The sequence below is a fragment of the Haliotis rufescens genome, unplaced genomic scaffold, assembly GCF_023055435.1.
Source record: "Haliotis rufescens isolate VD_foot unplaced genomic scaffold, xgHalRufe1.0.p SCAF_2, whole genome shotgun sequence".
Lineage (NCBI taxonomy): Eukaryota > Metazoa > Mollusca > Gastropoda > Lepetellida > Haliotidae > Haliotis > Haliotis rufescens.
In genome coordinates this window covers 64,269,109-64,286,203 of record NW_025963890.1, presented here as the reverse complement: position 1 = coordinate 64,286,203, position 17,095 = coordinate 64,269,109, and the positions used below count along the sequence as shown (strand labels likewise).

At 40.4% G+C, this 17,095-nt stretch overlaps 1 pseudogene; it reads left to right on the top strand.

The window, feature by feature from the left end:
- The first annotated feature begins 403 nt into the window (after window positions 1-403).
- On the top strand, window positions 404-10,978 carry LOC124116710 (annotated as a pseudogene).
- The last annotated feature ends 6,117 nt before the right edge of the window (window positions 10,979-17,095 follow it).

Below are 17,095 nucleotides of genomic sequence, written 5' to 3'. Positions count from 1 at the left end.
ATCAACTTCATAATGATTAAATAGAATATGTTAATATTCAACAATAATACTCTTTTCTTGATGACAGAAATCCAAGTTGACATAATGTAAATATTATTTGAAAGATCTTATTGATATTTTACCAGAACGACTCCTGAAATAGTATATTCCTTCACTTTTATAAAATATGTTGTATACAAGTAGTATACGTATAAGTAAAGTTGTCCCAAAATTGTTTCGAAATTTTGTGATTAAAAAACTACGTATATTACAGCTTTCTTATCATATAACATTATTAAGGAATCTATAATTACTGTTTTAGCAAATATTACCGTTTCTGGTACACGAAACTATATTAGGCTCATTCGCCAAAACTCTGCACAGGGCATGCGACATTACCATCCTATGCGTGTAGGGAGTTAACGTAAATTTGTTTACAGGTATCTTAGTAGCTAGAATGGAGCTTGGTACGATATGCGTCGAGCCGAAAATGGTATGTCTGTTACTCTGGCGAGCTGACAGTTGTGTCTTGATATGTCAATATATATTTGGGCCAAATGAGTTGTGTTTTTCCAAACTCATGTTTGATTTTATGTAATTCTATTCATGAAAATATGAAGGACGCGATCACCAATGCCCGCACTCATCAGTTATGCATGGTTACCCAATCACTACGCCATTACGCAACAGTTTTCATACGGCATTGTATTTGGAATGTGCCATCAACAGTAATGATAAAATGTCTAAGGAAAAACACTACATTGAAATTGAAAGTGGCCTTAAATTTTGCAAATTTAAAATTGATCTATTTCTCAGTAGATCTAGATCTTTAATCAACAATCACAAAAATATTTGTCTGCCAGTGAACAAGGTTAAAGTGTGATGATTTTACCAATAACGGTTAAAAGATTTCTCTTTTAATAGACAAGTGCATGCCAGCTCAGACGAATTGGTGAAAAAGCTCAGATTTATTTAAAATGCACCAAATAGAGTGAAAAGTGACTGTGAAATGTGAAAAAAAGGAGAAATATTTTCACTTCACTGTTTCATAATCATGGGCTTTAGGTCATCCCACATACGGCACCCTTACCTTGTCAGTTTTCTGACGGGGTTAACCTCTTGGTCATGTGAACAAGGTGTCCGACCTTGGATCAGAATGTCTGTGGTTCTAATCCCATCACGGAACACAGACACTTAATGTCCGCTACGTTGAGCATTTTTACATCAGTGTATGTTTTAATCATCTGTACTTAGCTATTGTTCAAGTTTGCACTGATTATATAGTTTATCCATATACATGCTTCACAGTTTGCACACAAACACTCATAAAGGTTGTAAACACTGTTATGTCAGGCAGGGGCAGATGGCCAGAGTGTTTGGAAGAATGCTGCCTCCATCTACGAGTTTACAGCTGAAGACATTGATGGGAGGGACATTTCTCTGGAGAAATACAGGTACTCCTCTTGAATAAAGGACTTGCTGGTTAATACATCTTGTATCATCAACTTGTTGGGTGATACATCTTGTATCATCAACTTGTTGGGTGATACATCTTGTATCATCAACTTGTTGGATGATAACAATGCTTGAATGAAAACCCTTGTTTGCGCTATTCAAACAGTGAGAATAGGCTGTTGTTATAAGCAACTAGAGTGTGAACACGTCTGAAGTTATAAAATAAAACGCCTAGCACATACAAATCAAGGGGAGATAAATATGTTTCTAATAGACCCTTAAAACGTGCTGAATAATGGGACTCGTGAAATGACTTTGCTGGCTGATACTTCAGGTACATAAACTTACTGGTTGAAACATCTGATATCATGAATGTTTTGGCTATATGACTTCTGTCATAAACTTGCTGACTGATACTTCTTCAATCTCATTAAAATCAGATCTTAGTTCTCGCTATCGCTAAACATAGATCTGAGGACATACCATTACAGGTCACGTCAGAACGACCTTATTATACATAAACTTACTGGTTGAAACATCTGATATCATGAATTTTCTGGTTACATGACTTTTGTCGTGAACTTGCTGGGTGATATGTCTTGTATAAGATTTTCAAGAGAGAGGTATCATATTGGATGGAGTAAAAGATCTGACTTTAATTAATCTTATTAAAATCAGATCTTAGTTCTCGCTATCGCTAAACAAAGATCTGAGGACACCCCATTAGCGGCCATGTCAGAACGACCTTTCATATGACCAATCAAAGCGTCGCTTACCAGATCATGAAAGTGACAGTCGGAATGTGTTTTCTAATCACACAACCATGAAAACGTTACCACGGGGTATTCCGAACGACAGTTACGGCCCGTAAGACTGATTCCGTCAAAATGATCGTCTACCTCTTGCTTCCGTGGGATAAACATTTGAACGGAGGAGGCGTTGCACAGTATGTGGGAAACACTGCTATACAATCTCAACCATATATTAGACATTCCGGAATGTTCGTTTGTTCAGTTCTCAAAATTTTAATCGAGAACTGTATCAACATATTTTTCAAGCTAGGTCTGAAATGGAAGTCGCCAGGTTGAAATGAGTGCTGTAAAGCTCGAGAAAGCTGCTTTTTAATTGGCTGATGTCGACTTCTTGTTATTCATTTCAGTGGTCGGTCAAAGTTCGCAAAAGTTCGTTCTGATGGGTTGCCCTCATATCTTTGTTTAGCGCCAGCGAGAACTTAGATGTAATTTGAATGAGATTGGACTTTAATAAGACTGATTCCGTCAAATGTAAACTTACACAGAGCTACAGATAAGCAGCATATTTGCGTAAAATACTCCCCAAAAATATTCAAAACCCAATTACTTTCAATTAACTTGCGTACAGAAACGCATTCATTAAATGAAAAACTCAAATGTATAAAAACAGCTCGCGTAAATACCCAATGAAACTTTTTCTTCATGCGTACAAAGGAGCTAATTTCCTATATATATTTTGAACAGTTATATACATCTAAAACATTATTTCATTTTTTTTAAATCTTAAATTTTCACTAATTTTTGGAAAAACCCAATAGAGAGAAAAAATATTCGTTACCCAATGAAAAATGTAATAACCCAATGAAAATAGAAACCCTAGAGTAAAAACTCAATTGCTACAAAAGTTATCTGGAACTCTGCATTGGATCATTGTGTAAGCAATACGATAATATGATTAACCATGTTAATCTGCAATAATGAAGAAAAATGGCTTCACAAACAAGATGCCCATGGCGATAATTCAGATGAAAGTTTGAAGAACAGCTAACAATGTGTTTTTTGCTCAATTTATAATCACCTACCTTGCCTACCAAACTTACCAAGACATAAAAAATCAATAAAAAAACCAAACTTAAACATGAAATTAAATTTAACAAAAAACATGAAAAATAGGTAATTAGTGCATTTATTCAATCAAACATAGATATAACAAGAAAACAGCATTATCACTATCCCTGGCCATGGGGCACATTAGAATTTTGTTTGTTCATATAGTAGTGAATATAAACTATAAAATTGAGTCCTATAAAGCATTAAGAAGAGATAGGCACTTTGGTAGCTTCATGTCATCAGAAAAAATGATTAAATGTGAAATAAATACACACAAAAGGCCCCTTCTCTGGAAAAAATAACTCAGTCTTGATAAGTATCTCTTAGATAAGCTAACTTCAGTAGTTTCTGAGAAAACTTGTTCCCATTGCAGACATTATGCACAAAGTAAAATATCATGGCTGTTACCCTGTAAAAAAAATAATTGACGGGACCAATTTTCAAAATCAGTTTTAACAAGTATCTCTTAGATAAGCATGCAAACATTTATGTAATTTCAGTAGTTTCTGAGAAAATATGTCCTCATTTCATGCAGTGTGCACTATGTTGGAATGCATGGAACAAGGGGCATAACTCTGTGAAACAATGATTGACAGGACCAATCTTAGAACTCAGTCTTGACAAGTATCTCTTAGATAGGCATGCAAACTTTCATTCAAGTAACTTCAGTAGTTTCTGAGAAAACTTGTCCCCATTTCTCATAGTATGTACTAAGTTGAAAATCACGGAGCAAGGGCAATAACTTTGTAAAAAATGAATTTACGACACCAATTCTTGAAATTCATTTGAGATCATGACCAGTAAAATCAGTGTGTAAATTTTAATTTCTCTGATTTAAATAGCATACAAGAAAATTTGTACCCTTTGAGAAGCGGATGGCCGAACTACGTTCCTATATCCCCCACCCCACTTCATGGCAGAGGATAAAAAAACATCCTTTGCTTTGGGCAGGCTCATCAGTAAAACATTTAACTGTATTTGTCTGGTCAGATACATCAGTACCACTGAATCAAGTTTGTAAAATTCTAGTGTGTCTTCCTTTGTTCGTGCAGGTGGGCAACCCGACCTGAGTACCCGAGTTACCTGACCCAGCCCTTGTATTCTAGTGTGTCTTCCTGTGTTCGTCCAGGGGCAACCCGACCCGAGTACCCGAGTTACCTGTCCCAGCCCTTGTATTCTAGTGTGTCTTCCTGTGTTCATCCAGGGGCAACCCGACCCGAGTACCTGAGTTACCTGTCCCAGCCCTTGTATTCTAGTGTGTCTTCCTGTGTTCAACCAGGACCCACCCAACCCGAGTTACCTGTCCCAGCCCTTGTATTCTAGTGTGTCTTCCTGTGTTCGCCCAGGACCCACCCAACCCGAGTTACCTGTCCCAGCCCTTGTATTCTAGTGTGTCTTCCTGTGTTCGCCCAGGACCCACCCAACCCGAGTTACCTGTCCCAGCCCTTGTATTCTAGTGTGTCTTCCTGTGTTCGCCCAGGACCCACCCAACCCGAGTTACCTGTCCCAGCCCTTGTATTCTAGTGTGTCTTCCTGTGTTCGACCAGGACCCACCCAACCCGAGTTACCTGTCCCAGCCCTTGTATTCTAGTGTGTCTTCCTGTGTTCGCCCAGGACCCACCCAACCCGAGTTACCTGTCCCAGCCCTTGTATTCTAGTGTGTCTTCCTGTGTTCGACCAGGACCCACCCAACCCGAGTTACCTGTCCCAGCCCTTGTATTCTAGTGTGTCTTCCTGTGTTCGTCCAGGGGCAACCCGACCCGAGTACCCGAGTTACCTGTCCCAGCCCTTGTATTCTAGTGTGTCTTCCTGTGTTCGCCCAGGACCCACCCAACCCGAGTTACCTGTCCCAGCCCTTGTATTCTGGTGTGTCTTCCTGTGTTCGTCCAGGGGCAACCCGACCCGAGTACCCGAGTTACCTGTCCCAGCCCTTGTATTCTAGTGTGTCTTCCTGTGTTCGCCCAGGACCCACCCAACCCGAGTTACCTGTCCCAGCCCTTGTATTCTAGTGTGTCTTCCTGTGTTCGTCCAGGGGCAACCCGACCCGAGTACCCGAGTTACCTGTCCCAGCCCTTGTATTCTAGTGTGTCTTCCTGTGTTCGTCCAGGGGCAACCCGACCCGAGTACCCGAGTTACCTGTCCCAGCCCTTGTATTCTAGTGTGTCTTCCTGTGTTCGACCAGGACCCACCCAACCCGAGTACCCGAGTTACCTGTCCCAGCCCTTGTATTCTAGTGTGTCTTCCTGTGTTCGTCCAGGGGCAACCCGACCCGAGTACCCGAGTTACCTGTCCCAGCCCTTGTATTCTAGTGTGTCTTCCTGTGTTCGTCCAGGGGCAACCCGACCCGAGTACCCGAGTTACCTTTCCCAGCCCTTGTATTCTAGTGTGTCTTCCTGTGTTCAACCAGGACCCACCCAACCCGAGTTACCTGTCCCAGCCCTTGTATTCTAGTGTGTCTTCCTGTGTTCGCCCAGGACCCACCCAACCCGAGTTACCTGTCCCAGCCCTTGTATTCTAGTGTGTCTTCCTGTGTTCGACCAGGACCCACCCAACCCGAGTTACCTGTCCCAGCCCTTGTATTCTAGTGTGTCTTCCTGTGTTCGCCCAGGACCCACCCAACCCGAGTTACCTGTCCCAGCCCTTGTATTCTAGTGTGTCTTCCTGTGTTCGACCAGGACCCACCCAACCCGAGTTACCTGTCCCAGCCCTTGTATTCTAGTGTGTCTTCCTGTGTTCGTCCAGGGGCAACCCGACCCGAGTACCCGAGTTACCTGTCCCAGCCCTTGTATTCTAGTGTGTCTTCCTGTGTTCGCCCAGGACCCACCCAACCCGAGTTACCTGTCCCAGCCCTTGTATTCTAGTGTGTCTTCCTGTGTTCGTCCAGGGGCAACCTGACCCAAGTACCCGAGTTACCTGTCCCAGCCCTTGTATTCTAGTGTGTCTTCCTGTGTTCGCCCAGGACCCACCCAACCCGAGTTACCTGTCCCAGCCCTTGTATTCTAGTGTGTCTTCCTGTGTTCATCCAGGGGCAACCTGACCCAAGTACCAGGGTTACCTGTCCCAGCCCTTGTATTCAAGTGTGTCTTCCTGTGTTCGACCAGGACCCACCCAACCCGAGTACCTGAGTTACCTGTCCCAGCCCTTGTATTCTAGTGTGTCTTCCTGTGTTCGACCAGGCGCAAGTTGGTTATCATTGTGAATGTGGCCTCGAAGTGACAGTACACCCAGGAATACTACACTCAGCCGACCCGAGTACCCGAGTTACCTGTCCCAGCCCTTGTATTCTAGTGTGTTTTCCTGTGTTCGACCAGGGGCAAGTTGGTGATCATTGTGAATGTGGCCTCGAAGTGACAGTACACCCAGGAATACTACACTCAGCCGACACGAGTACCCGAGTTACCTGTCCCAGCCCTTGTATTCTGGTGTGTCTTCCTGTGTTCGACCAGGGGCAGCCCGACCCGAGTACCCGAGTTACCTGTCCCAGCCCTTGTATTCTAGTGTGTCTTCCTGTGTTCGTCCAGGGGCAGCCCGACCCGAGTACCCGAGTTACCTGTCCCAGCCCTTGTATTCTAGTGTGTCTTCCTGTGTTCGACCAGGGGCAGCCCGACCCGAGTCCCCGAGTTACCTGTCCCAGCCCTTGTATTCTAGTGTGTATTCCTGTGTTCGTCCAGGGGCAACTCGACCCGAGTACCCGAGGTTACCTGTCCCAGCCCTTGTATTCTGGTGTGTCTTCCTGTGTTTGACCAGGGGCAGCCCGACCCGAGTACCCGAGTTACCTGTCCCAGCCCTTGTATTCTAGTGTGTCTTCCTGTGTTTGACCAGGCGCAGCCCGACCCGAGTACCTGAGTTACCTGTCCCAGCCCTTGTATTCTAGTGTGTCTTCCTGTGTTCGACCAGGGGCAAGTTGGTGATCATTGTAAATGTGGCCTCGAAGTGACAGTACACCCAGGAATACTACACTCAGCTGCAGCAACTCTACGCCGACTACGCTGAGTCACAGGGCTTGAGGATCCTCGCCTTCCCATGTAACCAGTTTGGGGGACAGGTCAGTGAGTTTTTGGCTCTGTGGCGAAAAGTGATATTTAGGCAGTCGGCTACATTTTAGTTCTGTGATCTACCCATGTGCTAGTTAATGCAACAGTAAGTACAGTTCAGGATCTGCAATGTTATACTTTATTTTGGTATTGCTATGGCCTTCAAAACAAATCTCCTTGAACCATACTGTTTTGTTTATTGTGAGCTAGCTATTCTAGCTATATGACGGCAGTCTGTATATAATAGAGTCTGGAGCAATTGACGATCATGAACATCAATCTCATAATGGGGATAAAATAACATGCATCAACGGAGTCTCAAACATAGGCTTACGACACACATAGCCCTAAGATGAGCATAAATCCTATTTTTAAACAGGCTTACGACACACATAGCGCTAAGATGATCGTAACTCCTATATCTAAACATAGGCTTACGACACAAATAGCGCCAAGATGATCGTAACTCCTATATCTTAACATAGGCTTACGACACAAATAGTGCCAAGATGATCGTAACTCCTATATCTTAACATAGGCTTACGACACAAATAGCGCCAAGATGATCGTAACTCCTATATCTTAACATAGGCTTACGACACAAATAGCGCCAAGATGATCGTAACTCCTATATCTAAACATAGGCTTACGACACAAATAGCGCCAAGATGATCGTAACTCCTATATCTAAACATAGGCTTACGACACAAATAGCGCCAAGATGATCGTAACTCCTATATCTTAACATAGGCTTACGACACAAATAGCGCCAAGATGATCGTAACTCCTATATCTAAACATAGGCTTACGACACAAATAGTGCCAAGATGATCGTAACTCCTATATCTTAACATAGGCTTACGACACAAATAGCGCTATTAAAGATCACTTTGTGGAACAGGGCCCTGACGTAATAAGATCAACTGTAATAGATGTGTCGATGTTGAATTCATTGTGTTTGTCTTTTGTGAGTAACTTCTGTGACTTCCGTCCATATTAGTCATGTGTACAATAATTTGTTGCATAATATTTTAGGAGCCATGGCCGAATAATCGCATCAAGAGGTTTGTTGTGAAGGAGTTTGACGTTCAATTTGACATGTTCAGCAAGACGGACGTGAATGGAAGAAACGCACATCCACTCTACAAGTTCATCAAGGACAAGCAAAAAGGCATTTTAGGAAAGTGAGTGTCACATCGTTTACGGTTTGAATAAGATCATTTCTGGTATTATTGGACAAAATTAATTTCCCTTGTCCCTATAATCACAACACACACATGGGGCAGTGGGATAGGTCCTTGGTCCAAGTTGGTTTCTTATGTTTAGCACACCTGAGACTCAGGTTTCATTCTCCGCATGGGTATAATGTGTGTTAGCCTTGTCCACATGTACACACTGTTACTTTGCTGGTATTGTCGATATGTCCCATGCTGTTATACTGCTGGTATTGTGGTATGAAACCAGACCATACTCCTTCCCTCCTTCCCTTACCTGTGCTAGAAGCAGTTTTAATATTTCAAACAAGCGTTAATGATCAACAAAATCTTTTAATTAGTCTGTGAAGGTGCTTGTACTGAAATAACCCTTGTTGATGATGCCAACCTCACCTCTCTGTGCATCTGGCATACCATGAATTTGTCTTGGCATGCAACTTAAGAACTCTTTAGTCATATTATAGCTAAAATGGATAGAATTATCATTAAACCGCCCGCATGTTGTCAAAAAAGAGCGGGCCACTGTAACTTGATAATGCCCTCATATTGCTTGATGACAGGCCATTATCACGGCCGTTGTTAGGTGACATCATAGGATAGGGATAGGTGACGTCAAGTTCAATAGTGACTTCATCTCGTTTGTTCTATGATGTTTCCATATTTGTAAAAATTGGTCAGTGACATTGGTGTCGATTGTAGTAAATGTTTCAAAACCGATATTGTTGTTTCTTTTTATTTGATAACAAATTCCATCATTTTAAGCTATAATAATGGTAACGCTATTTTTCAGGGAATTATCATTTGCAGAAGCCCTAGGTCTTTTCAACTTTTCCTTCGTCGGGCAGTTAATGGAAGACCTCGGGCTTCTGCAAACGATAATGCCCTGAAAAATAGCGTTACCCTTATATCAGTGTACTGTTGGTACAAGTAACTTAGACTGGGATTTCACATAGAATGCATGACCATGTGTACTCATAAGTTGAGGACTAAAGACTTTATTGAATTGTCATTCTTTGCAAGAATAAAAGCTGAAAAATAAATTTCAACATGTTCATGTTGTCCAGCTTACTGCTGCATCTGGAATAACACTTTACAGGGCTTGGCGTCCGACACACCAAAAGGGGGTTGTCACCCTCCTTGTTCTCTTAACAATGTGGGGTGGTCGGATAGCCTAGTGGTAAAAGTGTTCGCTCGTCACGCCGAAGACCCGGGTTCGAATCCCGACATGGGTACAATGTGTGAAGCCCATTTCTGGTGTCCCCCGCCGTGATATTGCTGGAATATTGCTAAAAGCGGCGTAAAACCAAACTCACTCACTTAACAATGTCACTCTTTAGTAGTACCCAATTTACATAGATGATTTTTTAATTGAATATACGACACAGTTACTATGGTTACTGTTCATGTTACCTGTTCCTTTGATCTGCAGGTATTTTTCACATTTCATATGGACAAAGTCCTTCCAGGATTATGAAATTCTACAAATATACGCTCTTCTTTTAGCATGCTGAAGTGGAACTTTACAAAATTTCTCATTGATCGCCGGGGAAAGCCTGTGAAAAGATTCCCTCCCCACATTGATCCCAAGGTAAGCCCTGAGCAGCAGCATGTGAGACAAGTTATCACATGGAGTGCATATGGGAGAATAAACCCCAGTTCTTGCAACCAGAAAACTGATGGACAGCTGATATATACTACTCAAATATAGTTAAGGACCACCTGATTCTTTCATATTACTATAGTTAGTTTGTCATGGCAAGTTCTAACATGTACTGCATATGCGAGACAAAACTCCAATTCCGATAATCGGAAAACTGATATATAGAAAGCTGAATTATATACTTTCATGACAGATTAACTGTAGCAATAGGAAAGGATCGGGTGGCCCTTAACTTTGGTAAGCAGTATATCAAGTCTAACATAGCAAGAGCCTCAGCTTACCATCTGTCACAATTTACAAATGTCAATATATGCTTCTGCCTCAAATATGAGATAATCGGTTCTTGTGATATTGTTGTACATACTTTACAATGTCTCAAGAAATGTTGTTTTTTCCCAGGGGATGATGAAGGACCTTGCTCCATACTTCTACAGGTAGTCTCCTATGTACTGCTTCCCTACAACTTATGCAAGTCATCATCCAGATCTTGTGTCGGTCTAGACCCAGCTTCAGTGTCAGTCAGAATTTATGAAGGTTGATCCCTAAACCTTGAAGGGGATTGACTGGAGACGGTTTGCTGGCGTACAAACCACTCTGATTGGACACTGGGCAGTGCTGGACCTAGCTGGACATAACGATGGATAGTGACTAGTTGTTTGTGTAATAGTATGAGATAAACACTCTACATTGTCTTATTATGATTTACCTGGATACTCCTTTGGCTTTTTAGATATATTTATTTCAAGACTTAGAATAAATGAAGTTTTATCATAATATAGATCACATTTTGATTGCCAATGATTTGACAGTTCTTATACAGAAGTTATTACATGATATTTGTCCTCTTTCAAACATGTTGTAGGACGCCTATATCAACTGAAAAATATTTATTAACATTATAAAATAACGGATTGACCTAAGAAACTATTGCAACGAGACAGGAAGTGGGACAAAAACAAACATATATGTGAGTGCAATGTAACATCTAAACAAAAGGGTACCTGGGTCGGCTGTAGATTCAACTAAAGGGTAGCGGGGTCAGCTGTAGATTCAACTAAAGGGTACCTGGGTCAGCTGTAGATTCAACAAAAGGGTACCAGGGTCAGCTGTAGATTCAACTAAAGGGTACCGCAGTCAGCTGTAGATTCAACAAAAGGGTACAGGGGTCAGCTGTAGATTCAACTAAAGGGTACCGGGGTCAGCTGTAGATTCAACTAAAGGGTACCGCAGTCAGCTGTGGATTCAACTAAAGGGTACCGGCTCAGCTGTAGATTCAACAAAAGGGTACCGGGGTCAGCTGTAGATTCAAGTAAAGGGTACCGGGGTCAGCTATAGATTCAACTAAAGGGTACCGGGGTCGGCTGTAGATTCAACAAAAGGGTACCGGGGTCAGCTGTAGATTCAACTAAAGGGTACCTAGGTCAGCTGTAGATTCAACTAAAGGGTACCGGGGTCAGCTGTAGATTCAACTAAAGGGTACCGGGGTCAGCTGTAGATTCAACAAAAGGGTACCGGGGTCAGCTGTAGATTCAAGTCAAGGGTACTGGGGTCGGCTGTAGATTCAACTAAAAGGTACCGGGGTCAGCTGTAGATTCAACTTAAGAGTGCCGGGGTCAACTGTAGATTCAACTAAAGGTACCAGGGTCAGCTGTAGATTCAAGTAAAGGGTACTGGGGTGGGCTGTAGATTCAACTAAAGGGTACCTGGGTCAGCTGTAGATTCAACTAAAGGGTACCTGGGTCAGCTGTAGATTCAACTTAAGGGTACCAGGGTCAGCTGTAGATTCAACTAATGGTACCGGGGTCAGCTGTAGATTCAACTAAAGGGTATTGGGGTCAGCTGTTAATGCAAGTAAGAAAACCCTGACTCACCAGATCATGATAGAGATGGGAAGACAGGATGGCTGTGCTTGGTGCAGGGAGATTGATGCTTGTTATTATTTCGAGGGAACCACCTACACGTATCCTGCTTGACAAGCGGTAACTGCTCTAGTATTTCCTTTGTCAAATGATTATGACGAAGACACTTAGGTTTTATTACCCACCCACGTGTTGCCTGTTTTGGTCGACACACTGTGCTATTGATGTCTTTCACAGTCACCTTAGTAAAAATTGCACCCCTAAAAATCATCGATGATGAATCAATTCTTAGCAAAAAATTTAAAAGGGATTTGTCATCCTGTTCCAGTTTTATTTAGGTTGAGAAATATGTCTTCGAAAGAATTATTATTTCTGTTATCTAAACAGATATTTTTAGCTCACCTGAATGAAAGTCAAGTGAACTTATGTCATGGCCTGCTTGTTCACCGTGTGTTGCTGGACCAATGACGCTGAAACTTTACATACTTCCCACCAAAGATGTTACATCGATTTGTACCAAAAGGTTTGAATCTGATTCTGCCACTATGGGAGACATATTGAAAGAGCTATGACCATTTATGACCATTTCTCTGTCATTTTTGTTCAAAATGGATTGAAATTTAGTATATTAGAAGGTAATTGTGGGGCTCAAAATGTATGTTCCATTTTTTGCAATATCTTTAATTTTGATATATAACAGACCTTTGCACTTTGACCATGCTTTAGCTCTCATTGAAAACAATATCTCCACAGAAACTTAAGTTAACATGCTTGTTCCCACAATGACAACACCTGGTCCTGTTCAATAGGTTAGTAGCTGATTGAACAATCTATTTAAGGCCATCACTCAAACATAAAATGTTTGTTTAGTTTGTTCTAGGATTCATCAAATTCTATTTTCTTGTTCTTTTATATTGACCTTGTTTTGACCGTGCTCTTAAATTCTCTCAAAATGCATATTTCTATGACTCTGAAATTGCAAGACTGAGAGAGCTGAACTTTGCATGTATGTTTCTCCTAATGATGACATATTTTCTTTAAATATTAGAGTTTAGTGTTAGTTTTACCTCACTATTTATGCAGAAAATATTTAAATATCAACAACGCTGACAGCACCTTTTAAGTGGCTGTCTGTATGGACATTTTTAACTACATACCCAGGTGAGCTACAGTGCCGAGTCACTACTGTTTAATGTCCTATGTGTTCTGCTACTTAATGGAGATATGTACCATCTTATTCAGCATATGTAGTATTTGCTAAGGTGCTATGTGAGTGAAGCATGGAGAGACAGGTGCTTGTTCCACCACACACGTTGGTTCTAACCTGACACAGTTTATATCGCAGACATATATTTACAACACTGGTGCATGCTGATCACAGAACTACGAATGTTGAGAAAGTCAGTTGTTCTGTTTTACTATGAGGATAAACTTATATATATTTTATCTTTCACCTCACCCATATTTATTGTATTTAAACTCTTTTTTACTATTATTATGTACTGATATTTTTGAGGGTAAAGTTTCATAGTGTCTGTTTTTCACCTCGCCCATGATTTAGTCGCCTTTTACGGCAAGCATGGATTGCTGAAGACCTATTCTACCCTGGATATTCACGGGTCTGTTAAGAAAAATAAAATGTTAGGAAGCGACCATTTGATATTTTGGGGGGAGCCTGGAATTTTTTGTATTGAGATTAGATATTTTTTCAGCTAAAGCTGCAAAACCAGATATTTTTTTATTTAATTCTATGAGCCTGAATTTATGTTTGGAGAAAAACACCTTGCAACAGTGTCATTTTTGTGGCAGGCAATTTTCTTTCAAAGGTCAGAACATTATTATTATTTTCAAGAATTTTCAGGGAATTTTTATATTTTTGGGATAAAGTTTTATACAACCCAAACCAATCTAGATGATAAATAAACAGGTCTAACAAGCAGGTTATCATATCCCAATTGCGTAGATTAATGCTCATGATGTCAATCACTGAATTGTCTGGTCCAGATTCCATTATTTACAGACCGCCATCATATAGCTGGAATATTGCTGAGTGTGGCGTGAAACAACAAACATCACATGAAATCAGCATTAGGAAAAAAGATTTTTAGAAGAGAGAAATGAATTTTGTAAAAAAAGATTTTATAGACTTTGTTAATCAAACAAAACTGATATGTATATTATTATTTAGTCTGGCCTTTCATTCATACCAATTTGATTGTATATGAAATAACTAGCATGCTTCTTCTCTCTTGTCGCTTGTCTTCAGTTGCAGATCTAGTTTTAATGTAAGTTCTAGTCTGGTGATGTGTAGGATTAATGATGATTATATTTAGATACTGTAAATCGTGAAATTAACGCGAGGGTGAATTAAATGCGAAAAATACGAGTTGTCTTTGCTCGCATTATTAAACATCGTATTTATATCAACAATAAGACATTTTGGATAGCAGAAATACCAACTTAGACATACGCTGAAAACAAACAACTATGTATTCCACATCATTGTTTATTAAGAGGCACTTGTAACAAGTATATAAACATTGTCATTCAAACACTAATTACATCCTGTGAATTGTCACTGCTTGGGTCAAGACAAGAGTTCTACTTACCTATGTCATCACTGCTCACACCTGCAAGTCCAGACAGACGCCACCCACGCAACACGGTGTCTTTGTTTTTTGCGACTGCGTCAAAGGCCGACACGAGCCAGCGTGCATTTATTGTTTTAGCGGAAGTACTCTACTCAGGGCTAATAAGCCGTCATATTTGGTGTGTGATTGGATTAATGTAAGGTTGGATTAAGGTGAGGATTCTCCTGTAAACCTGACAGAGGACGTTTTCTTTAGATATAAATCCACTGATGCTTGAGAGGAGGGGGTGTCGCATTCATATTGAGTCACATTTTGGGCTAGGTGCCAGCGGTCGCATTCTTTTGGAGATGCAATTTCACGATTTACAGTAAGTGGTCAACGGCAGGTCAGTTAGAAATGTCTTTCAATACAGGTTCTATATTTTTATGTATTTGAACAATATTATACGCATATTTTGTATTGTTTTTACTTATGTGTGGATGTTCTTTAATCTATATTCACATTATGTATTTGCATGTACAGTGAAACCTTTCTATCTGGACATAAGATTCACAGATACTGTCCAGGTTAACCACATATGGTATTAACAACGAATCATGGGTATCCGGGAGTATATATGAATCATGGGTATCCGGGAGTATATATGAATCATGGGTATCCGGGAGTATATATGAATCATGGGTACCGGGAGTATATATGAATCATGGGTATCCGGGAGTATATATGAATCATGGGTATCCGGGAGTATATATGAATCATGGGTACCGGGAGTATATATGAATCATGGGTACTCAGGAGTATATATGAATCATGGGTACCCGGGGTAAATATGAATCATGGGAACCCGGGAGTAAATATGAATCATGGGTACCGGGATATATATGAATTATGGGTACCCGGGAGTATATATCAATCATGGGTACCGGGATATATATGAATCATGGGAACCCGGGAGTAAATATGAATCATGGGTACCGGGATATATATGAATCATGGGTACCCGGGGTAAATATGAAACATGGGTACCGGGATATATATGAATTATGGGTATTGGGTACCCAGGAGTATATATGAATCATGGGTACCCGGGGTAAATATGAATCATGGGTACCCGGGAGTAAATATAAATCATGGGTACCCAGGAGTATATATGAAACATGGGTTTCCAGGAGAATATATAAATCATGGGTAAATGTCATATAAAACTATAGTTTCCTTTGTTATATTACATGTTATGTCAAGAGTTAATTTTGCCAACAGAATGCAATTGAATGAATTTGTAATAAATTGCAAGATCTGTTTTAGTCAGAAAATGTACTTTTTCCCTCTTCATGTAACTTTTAAGTAGAAATTGTTGAAATTAACCCCTAATAAATTATCACTGCTGGAGGAAGGTGAGTGGAAATACAACAGCTGTGTGCAGTTTAAACGTTTTCATAGTAACACATACAATGTAAACATTGTTATAGTAATTTTGACTTAATATATTCCGTGTTACCTATATACTGAAATAAGAATAATATGTTTCCTTCATTGCTGTGATGAAATGCAGGTATGCATGACAAAAGATCTCACTATGTGTTGTTTTGACATTTTGATTATATTGGTATCATTTGTAATAAATTAATGAAGAACTTAGCTTCCTTTACCATGATGTCATTTATCTTTGTGTATGCTTAAAATGATTATGTCCTTGCACAAAATTATATCCTTGTACCTTGAGATCTCAACAGGTAGGACTTTCACAATTTCACAAGAAGTGCTCATCCTCGATTATCCAGTGAATCATACCTGTGGGCAGCCATTGTATGAATCATGAATTCAATATACAAAATAATACCAATAAACTACTCGCAAACAAAAGATGTCATATGCAAAGAATGTTTACTAAAGAACGTCGGTGCACAAAAAGGACACCAAGCTGCTACAGGACATCGATGCCAATAAGGAACACCAGATGGCGCTGCAATTTGTAAAACATTCTGAGTTTAATTGGCTGGTACCGCCGTGAATATATGATAAATAAAAGCCTAAGTGCTCAGTGAATTATGTCATTCCTTGTGTGATGTCATATATATATATATATATTTTATATATTCACGTACATAATGTGTATATATTCTATCTTTATTTGTACTTTGTATTTTTTGACCGACTTGCCGCCCATACATACCGTATTTGACGTAATAAGCGCCCAGGGTGCTCTCAAACTTAAAAATAGGGGGCTCTTATTGGAATATAATTTTGGTGAGAAAAAAACCACAGAATTGAAAGATCGTAAACTTCGTGATTTATGGTGACAGCCTGAAAAGATACAAAAGAAAAGTCTGTGCGTATTATACACGACAGATATATTTTCCAGAATTTAATTGGCCATAATTAAGGGTGCATATAACACACGAGTGCATATTATACACGAATAAATAAGTGTTCATTGATCA